At 35.8% G+C, this 14,814-nt stretch overlaps 1 pseudogene; it reads left to right on the top strand.

The window, feature by feature from the left end:
• LOC101575553 overlaps positions 1-14,517 on the top strand; it is a 73,633-nt pseudogene extending 59,116 nt beyond the window's left edge.
• Positions 14,518-14,814: the final 297 nt, after the last annotated feature.

Genomic DNA, 14,814 nt, shown 5'->3' with positions numbered 1-14,814 from the left:
TTATTTATTTATTAGTTGGTTGGTTACAGGGTCCTGCTAAACAGTTCAGACTCACAGTGATCCTCCTGTTTCGGCCTTCCCAGCAGTGGGATTACAGGCATGCGCCACCACACCCAGTTTGGGTCTGGCACAGCACGCCCAGGCTTCTGAGGCCAGCAAGGCATGTGGTACCGGGGACAGAACTTGGGTCCTTGAGTTTGCCAGGCAGGCACTTAGGCAGCCGAGCTATCTCACCAACCCCTATTTAAAAAAAAAAATTACTAGTGTGCAACAATATTGTTGACTTTTGTTGGTTGATTCTATATTCTGCTGCATTTCTGAATTTAGTCATTAATTCTGAAAGTCTTTCAGTGGTTTTTGGAATTTTATATAGTCGTGTCTGATATGTATCTTTCTCTTGCATGATTGCTACAATGTTTAAAGTACTATATCGAATAAACACAGTGGTAGTTGACATCCTTGTTTTGTTACTGCTTTTAGAGAAAAACATTTTCAATTTCTCCCCTTTAATATGAAGTTTGCCGTGGTAGGTGACAAATGGCTTTTATCAGATTGAGGCAAGGTTCATCTAATTTATTTCAGAGTATTTAATCTGAACAATGTTGGGGATTTTAAAAGTTTTTCTGCATCTATTGAAATGATCATGTGATTTTTGTTCTTGCTTCAGTTTATGTAGTATATTGCCTTCAGAAATGTGGCACATTAGATTTGTTAGGTTGAACCGTCCTTGCATCCTTGGAATGAACCCACTTGGTCATACTGTGTAATCATGAACAAGAACCAAACTGCATGGGAAATATTAAAAAGAATCAACAACTGGGATCTCACCTATTTTTTTTTTAAAAAGCGTTTTTTTCTTTTCTTTTGAAGAATAAAAACAAAAGCAACAGCAGCAGAAGCAAAGACAAGGCAGGGCAACATACAACAATATATACGTTACAGATTTAAAGAAAAGAATAGCTCATTAACAATTGTTGTTATATTACTATTTTTGTCATCAAATCTGTTGCTCAGATTAACAGATATAGTTGTCCAAGATTGGACAAATAATTGAATATTACTGTTTGCTTTCAAGAAATTTTTCTTGTCTTAACTTTTTTAATGTTTATTTTATAGAACATATGATAATAATTGATAAGAAAGACAAAGATGAGAGATATTCAACCATGGTTTTTATATTATACATTGTAGTCCTCCATGCAGTTGCTTAGATCACTGATACCAGCATACAGAGTTAGTCAAGACGAAAATTCTAAACATTAACTGCTATTGTCAAAAAAAACTAATGGAAATTATTAGTACAATTTTCTCAGCCATCCTGTATATATACTTGCATGTTTTTAATCCCTTCCTTTTTTTCCTATCTTTTCTCCTTTCTCTTGTCTTTATTGTTTAATTCTTAAATTCAGTTTCTTTCTGTTTTACACTATCTATTATGCCTTTCAGGTTTTATCTATTCTTTCAGGTTCTTACACTAAGGAGGCAATAAGATATTTACACATATGGATCTGATTCATTTCACTTGTGAGTGTAGTGTCTAGTTGCATCCATTTATCTACAAAGGTTTCAAGTTTGCCTTTCTTGCTAAATAATGCACCACTGTACAAAAGTACCACATCTTTTTCATCCATTCCTCAGGTGATGGGCATTTTTGATGTTTCTAATATTTTTCTATGACAAATCCTGCTGCTATAAACACAGGTGTACGTATATCACTATGGCATGACATGTTCAGTTATTTTTGGAAAATATTCAGAAAGGGAATAGCTGGATTGAATGTTATTTCCAGTACTAGTTGTTTGTCACAATCTCCACACTGATTTCCACAATGGCTGTACCAGTCTATTGTGATAAAATCATAATGGTACCAGCAGAAAAACAGACCCAATGATAAATAGAACAGATTAAAAGATGCAGATACGACTACAAACACACTCAGTCCTCTTATCTGTGATGAAGGGGCTAACCATAGTCACTGGAAGAAATATAACCTCCTTAACAAATGGTGCTGGAAAAACTGGGTCTTCTCATGCTTAAAACTAAAACTAGACCGGGGTCTATCACCATGTACTAAACTAAAGTCAAAGTGGATTACAGACCTAAACATTAAAACAGAAACACTGAATCTACTGGAAGAGAAAATAGGTAGAAATCTTGAAGACATAGGGGTAGGTAGACAGTTCATGAACAGAATCAAACTACCCAGGATATATTTCAAAGAATCAATAACTGGGATCTCATTTTTTTTTCTTTTTCTTTTTTTGTTTTTAGATCAGGGTCTACAGGGTCTCACTACATAGATTGGACTTGTAGTGATCTGCCTGTGTTCAGCCTCCTAAGAGCTAGGACAGGCACATGTCACCACACCCAGTTCTCCATCACTGTCTCAGTGCGCCTTGTGGGTAGGCCCAGCATGGCATGCTGGGGATTGAACCATGGCTACAGGTGCTTTAGTCTGCTTAGCTATCAGGCTGGCCCTTCTGGGATCTCTTCAATCCCTGGCACCACAAGGCCATGCTGGATTTGCCCCTGGGGCATGCTGAGATGATGATTGAGATTGGGCGTGGTGGTGCACCTGTAATCCCAGCTCTTGGGAGGCTGAAAACAGAAAGATAACTACAAGTCTGATCTACATAGTGAGACCCTATGGACCCTGTACTAAATACATAAAAAGGAAATAACTGGGACCTCACCTTATTGAGAAGTTTCTGCATGCCAAAAGAAATCACCAACAGAGTGAAAAGACAATGCACAAATTGGGAAAAGTTTTAACCAACAATCATTCACACAAAGGTCTTTTATCTAGGATGTATAAAGAACTAAAAGAAATGATGCCTCAAAATTCAAAGACCCAGTCGAGAAATGGTCATCTTAGATAAATACACACTTCTCAGAGGAATAAATAAATAAGTGATAAATAAATACATGAATAATTGTTCCACAGCATTAGTCTTTCAGGAAATGCAGATCTCATCTTTTTGAAAATTTTCTGCACTTCAAAAGAGATCTCCAGGGCAGGGAGATAGCTAAGTGGAACAAGTGCATGCCTGGCAAGCACAGGGTCCTAAGTTCGATCCCTGGTATCACACACACACACACACACACACACACACACACACACACACGATCTCCAACAGAGTAAAAAGAAAACCCATGAACTGGAAAACAATTACAGCCCACTGTCCCTCTGGCAAAGGCCTTATATCTAGAATATATAAAGAATTTAAAAAATTAGGCCCCTAAGGGCATCTGAGAGAAATATATATTTCTTAGATGAAGAAATTCAAATGGTGAGTAAATATATGAAAAAAATGTTTAACATCATTCATCATTTGAGAAATACAAGCTAAAATAACACTGAAATTCCATGTCACCCTTGAAAGAATAGCTATCATTAAGAAGTCAACCAATAATAAATTCTGGAGGGGCTGTGGGGAAAAAGTAACCCTTCTCCATTGTTGGTTGGAGTGCAGATTGGTACAACTACTATGGAAATCAGTTTGGAGATTCCTAAAAAAGCTAGGACTGGAGGTCCAATTCAACCCAGCTATTCCCCTCCTTGGTATTTTTCTAGAAGAACTGAAAACATCATACCACAGTGATATATGTGCACCCATGTTTATAGCTGTGTAATTTGTCATACCTAAATCTTTGAAGCAACCTAGAGGCCCATCAACTGAGAAATGGATAAAGAAGATGTGGTATTTTTACACAATTGAGTATGATTCAGCTATAAAACGTGATAAATTTGAGGCTTTTATCAGTAAATGGACGCAACTAGAAACCATACTCTTAAGTGAAGTAAATCAAACCCTCATGTGCAAACATCATATTGCCTTGTTAGTGCAAGAACCTGAAAGAGAAAATAAAATCTGCAGCATACAATAGACACTGAGAAAAGGGAACGAACCTGATGAAAACTAAGGAATTACTGAGTTGAGGACAAAGACAGGAGGGGGAGTCGGGGAAAGGATAGATTTGTGTACATAAGAAGGATTGTTTGAATAAGTGTATTGTGCATTTCTGCTGGTCTATGGAAAGGAGCAGTTAGTCCTTAATTTGTTTTGTCTTTTTCAATTCTTTTTCCTTTTTCTCTCTTCTTACTTTCTTATATAGTTTTTCTTTTTCTCTTTCTTCTTTCAATTTTGCATGCATATATCTGACAACATGAACAAGTAATTTGAAAACAACACTATGTGATGCAGCAAATACTGTGAAGTTCATATTATTTTGCTTACTAAAATTTTGTATTATTTTAATTTTTCTAGTACTAATTTGTACTCTCTTTAAAATATTTTTAAGTAAATTTAATAATGTATAATCTCTCTGATGATTTGTTGAATTCTATTTCAAAGTCTTATTGAGATTTTTGCATCTATATACATTAATGAATTTGACCTGTAGTTTTCTTTCTTGATTTGGTTCTTGTTTGGGTTTGGAATCAGTGAAGCTGGATACTAGGAAAGAGTTTGGAAACACTCCTTCCACTTTAGTTTCATAAATAATTTGAGGATTATTTGTATTATAACCTCCCTAAAGGTCTCATAGTATTCAGCAGTGAATCCATCAGGTTCTGAGATTTTCTTTGTTGGTAGGATGTTTACTACTGCTTCAATTTCCTTGTTATTAAATTGTTCAGAATTATTATAGCTTTTTGGGTCAGTTGTGATAACTCATACATGTCTAAGTATCTGTCCATTTCTTCAAGACTTTCCAATTATTCAGAGTGCAGTTTTTTACAGTCGTCATTAATGACATTCTACATTATAGTAAAATATATTAGACATACCTATTTCATTTCTAATCACATAATGTGAGTCTTTTACTCCTTTTCTTTCTCTCCCTTGTCAAATTTATCCACTTTGTTTTCTTCTTTCAAATAATAACTATTCTTTTGGATATCTTTCTCTCAGTCTCAATTCCACTGACTTCCACTCTGATTTTCATTGATTCCTCCCTGTCATGGTCTGTGTCTGGATGTCTCCCAAAGTCTCATCCAGTCATGGGATGGGATTTTTCAGAGACAGCTGAGTCTCAAGTTTGTAAGTGATTCATTGTCCAGTGCTGGGATTTGGGGTGTGGATGCTACAGTAAATAGTAATAAGCTGGAGAAAGTAGAATTTTGGGATGTTTGATGAGGTCTGTGTCATTCTTTCCAAGAAGAGCCTATTTTGCTGGCTCTCTAATGGAAAAAAGAAGAGCCTTAAAAATGGCAAATCATGGAAGGGGCAGCCAGTGCAGGAATCACTCGGGACCCCCAGCAACTAGCTTGGACGGAGGAATCCAGGTACCAAGTCCATCCCTCTACACAATGTGAAGACTCTGGAACCAACCTGGTGCCTGGCCTGGCAAGAGGAACACAGGTAAAATACATTAGTATTTTAATCCACTGCACTAAGGGGAAACATTTGGCATATGAATTCTTAATTTACAATTTGTTCTGTTATACACATAGCTACAAGTCTTGCTACTATGGTCTAAAATACAAAACCAGTGCTTACCACAGTTTGTTAATTTCAAAGTTTTGCTTGATGTTATCATTATTGCTAATTGTACTACTGTAGCTAGGATGTACTATCTGTTTTAATCACTTGTTCTCATTGGGTTAACAATATTGGGAAGCAGAGGGGTGATAACCACACCATAGCCCTACACCTAAAGTCTGAGGACAGTACCAAACTGAAACTCAGACCATACTCTCAATTAATTGAGAAGGCCATATCTCTGGACAGACACAAACCAAGAATCTCTGACACACATAAGATATCCCTGAAGAACAGACTTTTCCTAGAGTGGCCTTGATAGTAGTTATATAGCTGTGTATTATCAAAATTTCACAAGGATTATCACAGAAATAAAGATTAAAAGTTCTTTCTGAAATATAAAATGACAAGACTAAGCAGCAAAATGCAATCTCAGACATCTAACCCACCCAGAACAAGTCCAGGAGACATAAAAACAGAAGACATGGGAAGTCACACACCTGAAATATGAAATGATGGCACTTGAAGTTAAGAAAACACTCCCAGAAGCTATAGAGGAAATCAGATCAGAAACAATCTGTCAGCTTAAAAAAAATGATAACCATTATGAAAGAATTGCTTAGCATATCTAAAGAATACATAGAAAAATGTAGGGGAACAGAGAAAAATGATAGAAACCCTAAATGAAGTATATAGGAAAGAATTAAAATGAATAAAACAGACTGAAAGAGATATATATAGGAAATCAAAAATTCCATTGAAAGGTGGCAAAACCATTTCAATGAAGCTGAAGATAGAATTTCAGAAGTTGAAAACATCATTGCAAGCTAGCAATAATCAAATGAAATCTCTCTTAAAAAATAACAAGGACTAGTAAATAACAGCTCAACACCTGCAAGATGACACAAAGAACAACAACACAAAATTGATAGGTAACAATGAAAAAGAAGGAGTCCACATAAATGACATATAAAGACTCTTTGCTGAAGTAGTAGCAGAAGAGTTCCTAAGCATGGGGAAAAAATCTGACATACAGTTAAATGAGGCATGTAGAATTACAATTAGCCATAATCAAAATAAATATACACCCAGACATATAATAACTAAGATTCCAGAAAATCAGCACAAGAACAGAATATTGAAAAGTGTTAGGGAAAAGAGACAGATTGCCTGTAAAGGAAAGCCCATCAGAATCAGGGCAGATATTGCAATAAAATTCTCAAATCAAGAAGACCTTGGAGTGAATTACTTAAAGTACTAAAAGAAAACAACTTTGAACCAAGATTGATGTACCCTGAAAACATTTTTTCATAATTAATAGAGAAGTAAGATACTTGCATGACAAAGATCAACCGCATAAATTCATGACCATAAAACCAACCCTACAAAGAGTACTGGAAGATATTCTAGAAAGAAATTTTAAAAAATAATCAAAATTACAAGAACAGAAATAGAGAAAAAGCACCAAGGAGGACAAGCAATTGGGTACAAGAGAAATGTAAGGAATCAATGCAAGAAAGTAACATGACAAATATAAGCCAATACAGATGTTGTAACCATCAATGTAAATGGCCTCAATTCACAAATGAAAGGAAACAGACTACCAGAGTGGATAAAGGAACAAAATCCAACAGTATGCTGCATAGAAGATTCATACTTCATGCAAAAGTAATTTTATTGACTGAAAATAAAAAGATGGAAAATAATACTATGCAACAGGAACCCAGATAAGAACAGGGTAGGTATTCTGTTTACAGACAATGTGAACTTCAATCCAAGAATGAACAAATGAGATAAAGAAGGTCACTACATACTTGTTGGTGGAAAACTTCAAGAGAAAGAAATAGCAGTCATAAACATGTATGCACTAAATATGGGAGTACCACACTATATAAGACAAATTTTATAGGACATGAAAAGCCAAATACCAAATAACCATTAACACAGCTTTAATGGGGGAACTTGACACCCTATTTTCACAAAGAGATAGAGCAACAGGACAAAAAGTTGACAAAGAAATAACAGAACTGTACCGAACTGGTGAACACATGGACTTAGTAGATGCTTGCAGAATGTTTCACTCAAATTAATATGCATTCATTTCAGCTGCACCCAAGACATTCTCTAAAATAGACAACATAGTAGTACAGAGAACATGCTTAAGTAAATGCAAAGGGATGTGATTTATCCCATTCATCTTATCAGACCATAGTGCAATGAAATTAGAAATTAATGACAAAAGAAATAAAAAGCTCCATAAACACATGGAAATTAAGTAACACCTCTCTGAACAACCAAGGGGTCACAGATGAAATTAAAGAAGAATTTTAACAATATCTGCTAACTAATGAAATTTCAAGCACAATTTACCAGAAGGGATGCAAAGAAATAAGTCCTCACAGGGAAATATATAATGGTGAACTCTCACATTAGGAAAACAGAATGAGAACAAAAATAGCTCAATGCTGCACCTCAAGCTTCTAGAGAAATAAGAACAAGTTGACCCCAAAGCCCAGGAAAGAAGGAAACTATAAAGATCAGAGCAGCAATGAATACAATTGAGACATTTAACAATACAAGCAATTAGTGAATCAAAGAGTTGGATTTTTGAAAGATTAATTAAAATTGAGAAACCCCTATGCAACCTTATCAAAAAAAGAAGGAAAAAACCCCTATTTCATGCAGTGAGCTATCAGAAAGGTAAAAATCACTAATCATCCTGTGGAAATTCAGATCATCAATATCTACTTCAAAATTTTTAGTCTCATAGGATGGAAAACACAAAACAAATGGGTAGATTCCTAGATACTTATGAATTACCAACATGGAATAAAGAAGATATAAAAATTCTGAATAACCTGCTATCATTTACTGAAATTGAAAATGTGAGTAAAAACTCACCAACAAAGTAAAGCTCAGGTCCTGATGAACTTACAGTTGAATGCTACCAGAAATATAGAGAAGATTTAATATCAACACTCCTCAAAGTCTTCAATGAAATTGAAAATGAAGAAATTCTTCCTAACTCATTTCTGGAGGCAGGAATTACACTGAAGTCAAAGCTAGAGAAAGACTCCGCCAAACAAAAAAGATAACTACAGTCCTATTTCCATAATGAACATAGATGTAAAAATACTCAATCTAATACTACCAAACAGAATGTAGCAAATCAAGAAGAAGATTATACACCATGATCAGTTGGGATTCATTTTAAAAATGCAGGGACAGTTCAGCATATACAAATCTGTAAATATAATACTCCATATCAACAGAGCCAAAGACAATAATCATATGATCATCTCAATAGATGCACAAAAAGCTTTTGACAAAAAGCAACACTCACTCAAGATAAAAGCGCTTCAGGAAACTGGAAGAGATGGTCTTTACCTCAGTTGAATAAAAGCCATCTATGACAAACCAATACTCAACATCATAAATAGACAAAAACTGAAAGCTTTCACTTTAAGACAGGAGCAAGACAAGATGCCACTGGCGCTACTCCTGTTCAATATAGTTCTGGAAACATTAGCCTGAACTTTTAGGCAAGAGAAAAACAGATAAAAGGAACAAGAATTAGAAAGAAGTTAAGTTATCATTATTTATGAATGAGATGAAACTCTATGTGGAAGACCCCCCAAATTTCACCATAAGGCTTCTATTACTAAAAAAAGAAATTTAGTAGTGTAGCAGGAGTTATAGTCAATACTCAAAATCAATGGCATTCATGCACACAAACAACAAACTCACTGAGAAGGAAGTTAAGAAAACCACACTCTTCATAATGTCATCCATAAAATGAAACAATTAAGACTGAATCTCACAAAGGAAGTTAAAGATCTATACAGTGAAATTTACAGTACTGTGAAAATAGAGGTTAAAGAGGACTTCAGAAAATGGAAAGGTATTCTTTGCTCCTGGGTAGGAAAAAGCAACTTTATGAAAATGGCTATACTCCCAAAAAGTCTTTTAGAGATTTCATGAAATCCTGATCAAAATATCATTAGCATACCCCACAGATATTGAGAAAATATTCTTGAAATTCATTTGGAAAACTGAAAATAACTGGCATAACAAAGGCAATCCAGAACAACGATGGCAAAGTTGGAGGCTTCCAATCCCTGATTTGAAGTTATACTAGAAGACTACTATGATAAGATCTGCATGGCACTGGCAAAAAAATAGGCCTGAGAATCAATGGAACAGATTAGAAGATACAGACACTACTAGAGACATACCAAGCCATGTTATCTTTGACAAAGGAACCAAACAAGTTTACTGGAAGAAATATTTCTTCTTTAACAAATGGTGTTGGAAAACCTAGCTTTCCACATGTCAAAGCTAAAATTAGATCCATTTCTATCTCCATGCACCATACTAGAGTCAAAATGTACTAAAATTCTAAATATAAAAATAGACACTAAATCTCCTGGAAGAGAAAGTAGGTAGAAATCTTGAAGGCAAAGGGGTAGGCAGAGAGTTCATGGACAAAAACTGAACAACATGGGAAATACTTCAAAGAATCAATAACTGGGGCCTCATTCTATTAAAAAAAAATTCCACATGTCAAAAAAATCACTAGACTGGGGAGATGGCTCTGTGGAATAAGCACTTCCCTGGCAAGCACAAGGGCCTGAGTTCAACCCCAGTTACACACACACACACACACACACACACACACACACACAAATAATCACGAATAGAGTAAAAACAAATCTCCACAAATTATGAAAAAATATTAGCCAACTGTCTCTAAGGCAAAGAACTTCTATGTACAACATATAAACAATTAAAAATGTCAAGTCCTCAAATTAAAAGATTCAATCCAAAATAGGCATCTGAGATGAATATATACTTCTCAGAGGAAGAAATCAAGTGGCAAGTGAATATATGAAAAGAAGTTCCACATCATTGGTCATTCAAGAAGTGCGAATTAAAACAACACTGAGATTCTGTCTCACCTCAGAAAGAATGACTATCATGAAGTCAACCAATAATAAATGCTGGAGGGGCTGTGGGAAAAAAGGAACTCTTCTCCACTGGTGCAACCACATAGAAATTAGTGTGGTGGTCACTCAAAACATTAGGCATAGAGGTGCCACTCCACTCATCTATCCCCCTTCTGTGTATTTTCCGAGAAGAATTAAGAACATCACACCACAGGTTGACATGTACACCCATGTTTATGGCAGCACAACTTGTCATAGTAAAATGTTGGAAACAACCCAAATGCCCATCAACTGAAAAATTAATTAAAATGATGCAGTATTTTTATATAATGGAGTATTCCTCAGCTATAAAAAGGTACACTCAGGGCTGCGGAGATAGTTGGCTCTCTAAGCACCTGCTTGGCAAGTGCAAGGACTTGGGTTCAATCCCCTGTACCACATGCTGTTCCAGCCCCAGGACCCCAATTACTCCATGCTGGCCAGCAGCACTGGTCATGGAGGTGCATGCTTGTAATCCCAGCGCTGGGAAGGCTGAAGCAGGAGGATCACTTCAAGTCACAGCTCTGTACAAATAAGTAAGTAAGTAAATAAATAAATAGATTAAAACAATTTTAAAGACATACTCCAAGCTTTTATAGGCAGATCGATGTAAGTAGTAGTCATTCTCATAACTGAAATTAATCACACTCACATGTGTGAATATTGTATTGTTTCCCTAGAGTGGGTACAACTGGGATGAGTGAATTCAGAAAAGAAAGAAAAATGGAAGGGAAAAGACATATATTTATATACACAGGATACCTAGCATGATTGTACTACTAATTTCTATCTTATTTTGAAGGGAACAATTATTGCTTAGAGTTTTTATTTTGGCCAATTTTGTATGCTTATATCTGGTAGTCTGAGCAACTACTTTGAAGACAACAGTGCAAAATAAGAATGATTGTTGAATTCCTGTATTTGTGTTTTCTGAATTTTTGTATCATTTTAATGTTTTAGTTTTAAAAATCTCTTAGAGTAAAAAAGAAACACTTTTACCTCAGAAAGTAAGTAATTGACTGATGACTCAAAAGGGAGAAAGTAAGTCATTGACTGATGACTCAAAAGGAAGAAAGTAAGTCATTGACTGATGACTCAAAGGATGGAAAAAAAATCTTCCTTGCAATGGGAACCCCGAAGAGCAGGGATCGCTATTCTATTTGCAGACAACGTGAATTTCAAACCATGAATGATTAAAAGAAATAAGGCCACTATACACTTGCCAGAGGAAAACTTTAAAAGGAAGAGACAAGAATCATAAATATGTATGCATCCACTAGAGGATCACACAGCTCTATAAGACAATTATTAATAGATATAAAAAATCAAGTAAGTAGTAACACAATTGCAACGGGAGACCTCAACACCCCAGTGTTACAAAGAGATAGATAAACCACACCAAAAAAAAAGAAAAAATCAGCAAAGAAATATCACAACTGAACCAAACTTGTGAACAAATGTACTTAGTAGATGTTTTTAGACTGTTCCATGCAATATCACCAAAATACACATTCTTCTCAGTTGCATATGGAGCATTCTCTAAAATAGACCTTATACTAACCCATAGAACATGCTTAAGTAAATGCAAAATAATTGAAATTATTCCATCCATATTATTTGACCATAGTGTGATGAAATGGAAATTATTGGAAAAAGAACCCCCCCAAACTGTATAAATACATGGAAATTAATTCATACTCTCCTGAACAGCCAGTGGGTCACAGGTGAAACAGAGGAAGAAATTAGTGAGTATCTACGACTAAGTAACAAAGCAGGTACAACATATGAGAACTTATTGGACACAATGAAAGCAGTTCTAAGAGGGAAATTTATGCTGGTGAATCTCACACGAGGAAAATAGAATAAGCAGAAATAAACAGCAATGTTACACTGCAGGCTTCTAGAAGAGTCAGACAAACCCAAAGAAAAGAGAAGGCAGGAAAATATAATTGTAGCAGAAGTTAGCACAATGGAGACCAAGAAAACAGTACAAATAATTAATTAATCTAAGAGCTGCTTGAAAAATAAATAACATGGATAAACCCTTAGCCAAATTTATCAGAAAAAGGAAAGAAAAAACTCAGATTTATGATTTGAGGAATGATAAGTTTGGTCAATACAAATCTTTGGAAACTCAGAAGATCATCAATACTTCCTTAAAAATCTTTTCTCTCAGAGGATGGAAAACCACAGAAGAAATTGCATATTACTAGATAAGTAAGATTTTTACCAAACTGGATGAAAAAGATATAACTATTTTCAGTAACCCAATATCAGTTAATGAGATTGCAAATGTCATTGAAAACTTACTAACAAAGAAAAGCTCAGGTCCTGATGAATTCACTTCTAAATTCTCCAAGAAATTTAAGAAGACTTAAGGCCAGTACTCTTCAAACTGTTTAATGAAATTGAAAGGGAAACATTTTTCCCCAACTCATTCCTGATAGCAAAAGAGACAGGCCCAAACAATAAAAGCAGTTACCAGACAATCTCCTTAGTGAATATACATGCAAAATTCCTCAATAACTAGCAAATAGAAGTCATCAAATCATTGAGAAGACTATAGAACAAGTGGGATTTGTCCCAGGAATGCAAAGATGGTTCAACATACACAGATCAGTACATGTACTGCACCATATCAACATAGTCAAAGACAAAAATCACATGATCATTTCAACAGATGCAGAAAAAGTGTCAGACAAATCCAGCATTCATTCGTGATAAAAATACTGCAGAAAATCAGAAGAGATGGCCTTTATCTCAATCTGATAAAAGCCACCCATTATAAACCATAGACTAAACTAAAGTCAAAATTGATCAAATATCTAAATATTAAAACAAAGACAGACCTCCCCTAAGAGGATTTCTGCTGGATGGATATGTTTTTGTTCCTGCCGCTCTTGCCCCAACTCTGACCAAGATTGCATTGCACCATGTAGCTTTGGTTCAGGAGAAAAAGTAGCAAAGTTCTTCTGTTGAAAATCTTCTCTCCCTAAGAAGCCAATTACTGATGATGATGTAGACTGAATTTTCTTGTGCCTGAAGGTCTTGTCTGAATGTTCACCTTTCATGAGTGACATTTTCAATAAGGAGTGCAGACAATCTCTTTCTCAAATGTTATCTGCCAAACTCGAAGAAGAGAAACTATCCCAAAAGAAAGAATCTTTAAAGAGGAATGTGACAGTGCAAGCTGGTGACCCCATTTCCTTCATGCAGCTGACTGCTAAGAATGAAATGGACTGCAAGGAAGACCAGTTCCGGCTGAGTTTGTTGGCGGCAATGGCTAACACTCAGAGGAAAGAGGCAGCAGATCCCCTAGCATCTAAGCTTAACAAGGCCACCCAGTTGACAGGTTCCTCAGATCCTGTATATGCAGAAGCTTATGTTCATGTCCACCAGTACAAAATTGTCCTGGATGTGCTCGTCATGAACCAAACCAGTGATACTCGGCAGAACTGCACACTGGAGTTGGCTGCTCTAGGGGATCTGAAACTCGTGGAAAAGCCATCCCTTTGACTCTTGCACCTCATGACTTTGCAAATATTAAAGCTAATGTCAAAGTAGCACCAACCTAAAATGGAATAATTTTTGGTCATGCAGTTTGTGATGTCTCTGGAGTGGCAAGTGACAGAAACCGTGTGGTCCTCAGTGATACCACGTTGGCATCATGGACTATATCCAGCCTGCAACCTGCACTGATGCTGAATTCCTTCAGTTGTGGGATGAATTTGAATGGGACAACAAAGTGACAGTTACCACCATGATGGGTGACTTAAGTGTCTACTTACGGCATATAGTAAAGTCAGCCAACATGAAGTGCCTCACTCCAGCGAAAGCCCTTTCTGGCTACTGTGCTTTCATGGCAGCCAACCTTTATGCTTATTCTATATTTGGACAAGATGTACTTGCAGATGTCACCCTTGAAAAGCCAATGTGCCAGGGGCCAGATGCTACGGTAACTGGCCATATATGGATTCATGCAAAGTCAGGGCATGGCCTTGAGTCTTGGAGATAAAATCAGCTTGTCTCAGAAGAAAACTAGTATATAAGAAAAACGTACATATGGGCTTATTGAACTCCAGCATCTTTTGTACTCTTTAATACTTCATGTTTATGTAGAATCTGAGTCCATGCTAAATGCATTCCAGCCAATAATTTATAGTCTTTCCTTTAAATCAAGATTGAGTTTAAAATTAGAATGTTTCTCACATATACTAAGACCATTTTCATAATAACAATATACTGACCTATTCACAAATTTTTGTTATTTGATAAATAAAAATACTTACATAAAAAGATATTAAAACAGAAACCCTGAATCTACTGGAAGATAAAATAGGTAGAAA

The sequence above is a fragment of the Octodon degus genome, unplaced genomic scaffold (assembly GCF_000260255.1).
Source record: "Octodon degus isolate 3935 unplaced genomic scaffold, OctDeg1.0 scaffold00248, whole genome shotgun sequence".
In the NCBI taxonomy this organism is placed as follows: Eukaryota; Metazoa; Chordata; class Mammalia; order Rodentia; family Octodontidae; genus Octodon; species Octodon degus.
This window is presented reverse-complemented; position numbering and strand designations above follow the sequence as displayed.